Source organism: Alexandromys fortis, unplaced genomic scaffold, assembly GCF_014885135.2.
Source record: "Alexandromys fortis isolate MF-2015 unplaced genomic scaffold, M_Fortis_MF-2015_v1.1 scaffold_78, whole genome shotgun sequence".
NCBI classification, from domain to species: Eukaryota; Metazoa; Chordata; class Mammalia; order Rodentia; family Cricetidae; genus Alexandromys; species Alexandromys fortis.
Window position 1 is genome coordinate 2969070 of NW_026067977.1, and position 9143 is coordinate 2978212.

Below are 9143 nucleotides of genomic sequence, written 5' to 3' on the forward strand. Positions count from 1 at the left end.
ATATAGAGAGAGAGAGAGAGAGAGAGAGAGAGAGAGAGTAGGTGGAGTCAAGGAGACACCATGTAGCAGCTGAAGGAGAAAGAAGCTGGAATGCCAGAAACTTACCAGTAGGCCACAGCCTCATGGCGATACACAGATTAATAGAAATGGGTTAATTTAAGATGTAAGAGCTAACTAGAAATATGCCCGAGACATTGGCCAAACAGCAGTGTAATTAATATATTTTCTGTGTGACTATTCAGGTCTGGGAGGCTGGGAAACAAATGAGCAGTCTCCGACCACAGAGCTCACTTAGACTCCTGGTTAGGACCTCCTCTTCCTGGCAGTGCTGAATGGGATAGAGGGTTGAGAGCAAGGAAGAGGAAGAAGTTGTAGCTTGGGAGAACTACAGAGTTGCTCTGTTATCTGAACGTGAAATCAATCCCAAATCAAAACAGTGGCCAAAGCAGATTGTAAAGGAGGATGGTACCCATTATGTCTTCTTTGGTCCAATGGCTCTGTTCCCTAGGGTTATCTGCCACAGAAGAATGAATTGGGATCTTCTCCCCTGTGGTGGAAGTTTACTATAAAGTTATATTAATACACAAATTCACAAAGAGAATTTACATGATTTTCCAAACCAAATTAATCCTTAATTTACTGCCTTACAGCTATTTGAGCCAAAAGATCATATTGCATTTTAAACAATACAAACTCATTGTCTTTCTCAGCCTTAATTTACATAAGAAGGGCATCTTGCTCTCAGCCAAATGGAGCAAATCAAGTCCTCCTGTAACTTCTTTCCTCCAACCAACAACTTTGAATATTCTCAGTGCCATTTTCAGTTCTACAGATAATCTGCCATAGCCAACATTTTCTTTCTTGATTTTTCCATATAGTATATTTTGATTATAATTTTCCCCTTCCCAAAATCCTCCCAGATTCTCCTCACCTCCCTACCCACCCAACTTTATCTTTTTCCTCATATCTCTCTTTTAAACAAACACACAAACAAACAAACAAATAACACATACACAGACCCCACAAAAATGGAAATCAAACAAGCAAAAGACCAATAATACAAAAAAAATGTCTAAGCAAAGCAAAATGAAACAAAAAGTCTACAAAAATACTATTGAGTTTGTTTCGGGTTGGCCAACTATGCCTGGGCGTGAGGCCTGCCCTGAATATAATTAATATACCCAGTGAGACTCAATTGGAGTAAACTGATTTTTTCCTTTGACATCAGGTATCACCCACTCTCAGTGCTGGGACCCTATCTGTCTTGAGCCTGTACAGGCCTTGTGGGTGCCACCAGTATTTGTGAGTTCATGTGTACACCAGCCCTGTTGTCTGGAATACACTGTTTTCTTAGAGTCAGCCATCACCTTTGGTTCTTAAAATCTTTCTGCCTCCTCTTGTGCATAGATCCCTGAGCTTTGAAGGGAGGGCTTTGATGAAGACATCACACTTAGGACTGAGTGCTCCAATGTCTCTTACACTATGCACATGGTCCAGTTGCAGGCTCTGTGTTAGTTTCAGTGTACTGCAAGAAGAAGCTTCTCTGATGAGGTCAGAGCTAGGCACCACTCTATGGGCATGTCATTAGGAATCATTTTTTCATTATATTCCTATAACAGAATGATAGTATTAGATTGCCCCTAGGCCTACAACTTACCTAGTCTCAGGTTCTTGGCCCCTTTAGCAATATCAGGTATGAGTTCCATGTCATGGGGATGGGCCTTAAATCCACCATAAAGTGGTTGGTTATTCTTATAACATCTGTGCCACTATTGCACTGGTGTATCTTGTAGGCAAGTCACTAAAATAGGCCAAGGGGTTTATAGCTGAGGATATTGACTACTATTGATTATTTCTCCTCTGATAGCATGCAGAGTACCTTCCAGTACCATGAATACTAGTCAGTAGGGGTGAAAGCTTTAGTTAGACACCAGCTGAACTTCTCCATATTTGATGACATATGTGTTATCTTCAGCAGTAGATGGCGAAGGTTATTCTTCGCCTTTCTCTTAGGCCTCTAGACATTTTGCTGATCTAGAAAAAGTAGTAGACTTTCTCAGAAAAAGCAAGGGCACAGGACAGAGCACTCCCAGAAATACCAACATAATTTGAATACCACATTTTAAATTTTTTCTTGGTACTTATTATTATGTATATACATGCACAGCACACATGTGGAGGTCAGAGGGTAACTTGTAAGCCTCAGTTCTCTCCTTCCACTCAGGGATTCCTGAGATCAAACTCAGTTGGCTAGACTTCAAGGCAAACACCTTTTCCAGCCAAGCCTCTTCGGCCTGGAAGAATATCATATTCTTAAGCAATCACTGAATCTAACACTGCCCCCATTACCTACAAATGTAAGTCTGGGATCTGGATGATGGCTTAGTCATTAGAATCTCTGTCCTGCAAGCATAAAGGACCTGAGTTTGGGTCCCCAGCACCCACGTAAAAGCCAGGTATAGCAGTTTAACTCCAGAAGGGAAGAGGGGTACACACGTGCATGAGCACCCTTGTGTATCCGTACACCACACACACAGGGGTAAGGCTGAGGGAGGTTAAATAAGAGGCTCAGAATATATGGCTACTGAATATATGCAAAGTCACACAACAGAGATGCGAATAAAAGTAACTTTTCAAAAGTGTGTGTCCCCACCCGTGTGCCCTACCACAGACACTCTCGGGTACAGGCTGCTGCCTGTGGACCATTTCCTCTTCATACACATTAGCTTGGTATCCGTGTGTTCTGATCTCTTTGTCAGGAAAATCAATGTTTTGTGTCCCCATTTCCACAACAATTTCAGGGTTCTGACTTAAGCAAAATAAGGACTTTGCCACTTCTCCTAAACCAGAAGCCCTAGCTGGACACACATTAATTCAACAATGGGACTACAGACACAAGCACAGGCAGAGTTCTTGTCTATTGTATTTGAAGCCAAAGAATGGAATTGTGTTTGTTTGTGTCTATGGAGAGTTATTCCTTATATAATGGCCATCCTGCTTCTGACCTAGAAAGGAACTATACCTCATGACCTGCTTATTATAAGTCCAGTGTATGGCTAGTTACGGTGCCCACCTCCTTAAATGTTCTACAACCCACTAAATGCTATCCAGTCCCTTTGACTTACTCTGTGTGGCATTTTTTGCAGGCAAAGAACTCAATGTTTCCACTGGAGAATTTATTACTACAAGATAATGATGGATCATGAACTGGGGGCTGGGTTGCTAAAGGTGCATTCTTAGCCTCTCTGTTCAATGGCATGCCCCTAATAATATGGTGTTTGCCAGTTTGTGTCCTGATGAGCATCCTTCTCTTCCGCTCTGTCATCCTCCCATGGTGGTTCTATTGTCTGTTAAGGATGAAATGACAACTAAGTTGCGGGGGACAGTAAGGAAGGTGATATTTTTAGCAACAAAATGACTGTGGCGTAAAACGAAATAGTAGCAATGATAATTAGAGAGAGTTGAAGTAAAGTCATTTGTTTTTATGTTTTATTTTTCTTTTGACTCTTTTCAGCCATAACAAAAAAAAATGAAACATGATCTGTTGCAAGGAGATGATTGTCTCTTCAAACAACATAAAATGGAAAGATATCGGCCCCGTGTTAATTTTCTTTTTAATTTGTGAGATATTAAGATGCAAGCTGATATCTAAACAACACTTAAGCAGAGAGGTTTTTCATGTAATGAAGTGGTTTGCACAGGGGGAGGACGGTCTGAGAAAGACAGTCTGTTTGTTGTCAAGTGTAGAAGGACAAGATGAATTTCTCCCCAGAGCTCTTCCCTGGCCCTGCCAACAGGTGCCCAGCTGGCACTGGATATAAGCATGACAGCTTGACGCATTCAACTGAGACCCATGTTTCCATTTTCTTACAACCAGGGAGTAGCTAAAAACACGACCTCTAGTCCCCTTACTGCATGAAGGACATACAGAAGTAAATGAGTTTCCAGTTAAAGGTTCTAGAGAGGAACAGCTCCAGCAATTTAAAGTTTAACTGTAGAATAGGATGAGAGTCCCTTATCTGAAATACTCGGGGCCAGAAGTGTTTCAGTATCTCTGTTTGGTTTTCAGATTCAAGAATATAGGAATACACGATGGAATGTTTTGGGGTGGGACTCAAAACTGAACATGAAGTCTATTGGTATTTCATATACCCCTCACACACAGCCTGGTGGCTATTTTATAGTATACTTATTGTCTATTGTCCTCTGACCAGCCTGCCCCACAGGGTCAGATATAGGATTATCTGTTAGCGTTTTTATGCATGTGCTGAAGAAGTTCTGGATTTTGGAGCAATTGGAGATGCTCAACCTGTAGAGAAACCATGTAAACTGAAGGGACGCGTGGATCCCGAGTGCTCAACCATGTGAACAACCAGAAAAGCTGGCATCCTGAGAGACTCCAAATTTTCTAAACCCAGCATTGCTGTCGCAGGCCCACAAATAATTCAAATGAGCTTTTGAAGGCAAACATTTTCTTTCCAATTGAGATATCTGTGTGTGTATATGTGTGTGTGTACATATACATATATTTACTTTAAGCATCTCTTATATCCCATTATGCCCCCAGAAGATCATGTAACACAAGAGAGAGAGCTGGTGAGGTGCTCAGAGGGGAAAGGTTCCTGTAGCACAGGCCTAGCAGCCTGAATTTGATCCCCAGAGCCCACATAGGTGAAAGGAGAGAAGCAACTCCACAAAATTTCCCTCTGACCTCCACACATGGGCCATGGTGCATGCATGCACACAATAAAGTAAATAAAAATTAGGGTCGATTGTGGGGGTGCACACCTTTAATCCCAGCACTCAGGCAGGGGCAGGTCTCTGAGAGTTCCAGGACAGCCTGCTGCTTTACAGAGCAACTTCAAATCCAGCCAGAGGTACAAACTGAGATCTATTCACAAACAAATGCAGTTTAAATGGCGGGGGGCACTATGATTAGTAGTCAAGAGAACCTGCACTGGATTGGGTGGGTCAGGTACGAAGGACTACCTAGGCAAGTGAGCTTTAATTACCTCACTGTTCTGGGGACCACTGGGCAGAGAGGTTTGGGGTGCAGAAGTCTTCCAAGTTCTGGGAAACAAGGAAAGCAGAAGTGTGTCTACACTCCTCTCATAATCACACCTGCTATCGCATGAGTCAGGTCATTTTAGACATGTATATGGTATGTTCCTCTAGGTAATTTTAAAAAACAGTTGTACATTGAAACAAACTCAAAATTACCTGCAATAAAAAAATCTTACAGAAAAGAGGATATAGGTTTAGCATCTCTCTCTCTCTCTCTCCCTCCCTCCCTCTCTCTCTGTCCTTGTGTGTGTGTGTGTGTGTGTGTGTGTGTGTGTGTGTGTGTGTGTGTGTGTGTGTAGGGTGGTGTTACTGAAAAAGAACTTCAAAATGACTGCTTTTATTTTTTGTTTTATGCCTACCATTTCTTATGATATCTGTTTTCCTTTAAATGTGTGCTCTGTTCATAACTGGTTTGAAGTCCTTCTTTGCTATTGTGTTAGTTCACCTTCTTTTCATTTCTGAATGTGTTTCATAATCTTTTCTTGTACGTTAGAAATTTATGTTCCCTTTTTGTCATCCTCCTTCAAAGGAGGTGGACTTTGTTCCCCTGGCAGTTCATTTACTAGTCTGTCAGCCAGAGCCTTGGGAAGCTTGTGTTTTGAGCTCCTTCGAAATTGAACCCATTACTAATTGCCTTCCTACAAAAGCATAACTCTACTGAAGCTTCTAGAAACTCACCTGGTGTGCAGTTAGGGTGTGCAGTCTTAGACATTGCAACATGATGTTGTCCTCTACAGATGTGCTGTGCTACAACTATTCTGGGATGCATATGGCCCCCAGAGGGCAGGTCAGCCTTCCCTAGAATTGCATTTTCTGAGATCATAGTGACTTTAGTCTGAAATATACCTTCCAGACTTCATGTATGTGACATCTTGCTGGTGGCATCTGACGTCGCTTGCACCTCTACCCTTTTGGAACACTCCTTCCTGTGCTGTCCACCCTATGGCACCCCTCTGTTTCCCTCTTACTTTCATGGCTAGTTCATATTTCATTCTTTACCCCCATCTTTAAATATTTCCCAGAGCCTTCATTTCAAGCCTGTTTCTCTCCTCTATGGAGCTAAGGTTCATGGCTTCTTCCAACACTCTCTATACACTGTAAACAAAAGCTCTATGTATGCTGTGGGTTTGTGTGTTGTGGATGTGTGTCTATGTGTTGTGTGTATGTTGGGAGAATGTCCATTATTAGTGTGTTGTGAGTGTGCATGTATGCTTCAGTCTTGGGTTCTCTTCTAAGCTCAACCCCCACCACGGCCACCAGTTACCATCTTACTTCCTCACTGTCTTTCTTCTTGGATATCAAGCACAGCGTGTGAGAACAGGTCCCACGCCTCAATCCCCTGCTCTGCATCTGCTCCTGCTCTCCACTTCTTGACTCTCGGCCTTGCATTCGATGCTCTGTTCTTCGTTCTCCTGCTCTGCTGTGTGGACTCCACTACCCTTTGTCCTGGCTAGTTTTATGGCAACTTGGCACAAGCTACAGTCATCAGAGAGGACTGAGCCTTAATTAAGAAAATGCCCCTGTGTAGGTTTTTTATTTTCCCCTGGTGTGGGGAGGGGCAGACCAACACTCAGCTCCCAAATAAATACATGGAGACTTGTTCATACTTACCAATGTCTGGCCTTAGTTTGGCTTGTTTCTGGTCAGCTTTTCTAACTTAAATCAACTTGTTTCTCTTTCCACATTTTTGCCTCTGGGCTTTTTACTTTTCTTTATTCTGTATGTCTTTCTTCCCTTCTTACGCCATGATTGACTGTATGGCTGGGTGGCTAGTGTTGTAAAAAACGGCACTGCATGAGAGAGACTTTGGCTGTCGGACCAAGGAGCCATGCGGCAGGTGAGAGCCCACAGCAGGTGAGGGACAGACCTTGCAGGCAGAGCTTATGTGGGAATTTTATTAAGATAAATGGAGTGGAGGAGTGAAGAGAGAATGAGAAATACAGAGAGAAAGAGGAAGAAGAGGCAAGGACCAGCCTGCCTTTTCAGAAGAGCAGCAAGAAAAGAGAGAATGGGAGTGGGCAAAGTTTGTCTCTTAAAGGGACCTTTGCATGTAGAACCCTGGGCTGGCCAGGGTACTGCCTGGGTTCATCATGTCAGGTGATAGGGGCCAGCATAATGCCTGAATCCTAAAAGCTGGCCCCTAGCATCCTCCTCTACTTTTCCTTTTCTCAATCCTCTCTCTTCTTTCTCAAGCCTAGAATTCTCCTCCTATTTATCCTCTCTGCTTGGCAGCTCCTCCTATCCCTGTCCGGCCTAACTATTGGCTGTTCAGCTCTTTATTAGACCAATCAAGTGTTTTAGGAAAAGTAAGGCAGCTTTACAGAGTTATACAAATGCAACATAAAGGAATGCAACATATCTTTGCATCATTAAACAAATGTTCCACAGAATAAATGAATGTAACACATCTTAAACTAATTTATTCCACAATATTTCACCCTTTTGTGTAAATAAAAAAATGAAAGGTTTTAACTTAAACATAGTGGAAACTATATACCACAAAATATTCATCAAGTAAGAATTACATTTATAATATTCAGTCCATTTTTTATTTAGCAAATTCACAGAAAATAGTCCATTATCTATCTTATCTTACTGATTCCAATGTTTTATACCTAATTTGCTTTCTATCATAACTAAGGAAGCTATAACTCTATTTAGTCTTTAACTCCATCAAAGACCCCAAGAGAATGTAATATTATTTAGCAACAGAGACATCTGGATGCCTGGACAGTAGTTGCAATGTTTGGGTATTCATCTTCAGCCTAAAGGCCTAGACTATCTGTCAGACTTTCCAGTGAAGCAGGAATTTTGAAGAACTGTCCTGCCTTGAATTGGCAAAGTTCAGCAGTCACTTTCCTGTATGTCCTGCAGAATGTCTATCAAACTCTTCTGTGAAACAGGAATCTTGAAGGACTGTCCTACCTTGCCTTGGCAAAGTTCAACAGTCTTTTTTCCCATGTGTCCTTATGGTACAGCATACTGTCAGCAGTCAAGGCAAGAGCAGTCTCTTGTCCAAATGGCCAGCATTACCACACTGAAAGCAAACTCCAAATGGAGTTTCTTTAATGCACATCATCCTTTTCTGAAGTTAATTGGTGCTGTCAGTAGCAGATGTGTCTCATTGTCATGAAAAACCTTAGGTTATTAAACATCTTAACTGCCATAGTCTATGGGTCTTTGAAGTATTTGAAAATCATCTATCTCTCTAAAATATGTCATTTATCCTTGAAAACATAGCTAATGTAACTACAATTGTGATTATTAGAGATTAACTACTAACCTCATTCTTTAATTATATGCTGCATTTTTAAATGAGCTGCACAAAAACAATACTCCAAGCAAGTGTAGAAGTATACATACAGTATAACAAAAATAACTTTAAATTTGTATTCCAAAATCCATGCCAATGCAAAATATATGAGATTAATAGTTGTCTTTTTATCCTATATTCCTTTATTACCCTAAATGATAACAAACATCCATAACCCACCAAATAACCAACAACCACCCATCCCACTTCTTGGGAATGTATGCATCCTCTTCTTTAGACTGCTTCCTGCTTTCTGTGAGTGAAGGTATCTTTAGTGGATCCTGAAAAAGTTGAGATAATGGCCAGATCCTGGGAAGACCAGCTATAACCTTTGTTGATATGTATCATGTGTCAAGATTTAGGAGGACTCCCCCAGTCAAACCTGAACCATATTAACCTGGAATGAATCCACAGCCTCTCATTTCCTGTGGAAGCAAAAGCATAACCTCTTCCCCAAAGCATTTTTTTACTTCCATCTGACAAGTACATTTTTTAAACTTCCATTTTAAAGCTAAGGCATTCCTAAAGTATATAGTTTGGCTTATTTCAGCAGTCCCGCTTTCAATTCCATGTCTCTGGCATTCCAGAGCTGGGAGAATGAATGCAGTTCTTGGTCACCTCCCTCTGACTGGGCACACCATCTTTAGGCTTGGCTCTCAAGCCAGGGAAGAGGTTCTAACTGCTCTGCTTATCAGTTTAAAGGCTCAGGCAGTCAAGATTAAGAGATACACAGTAATGAGGTCCAGCTGGAAAACCGCTAAACAGG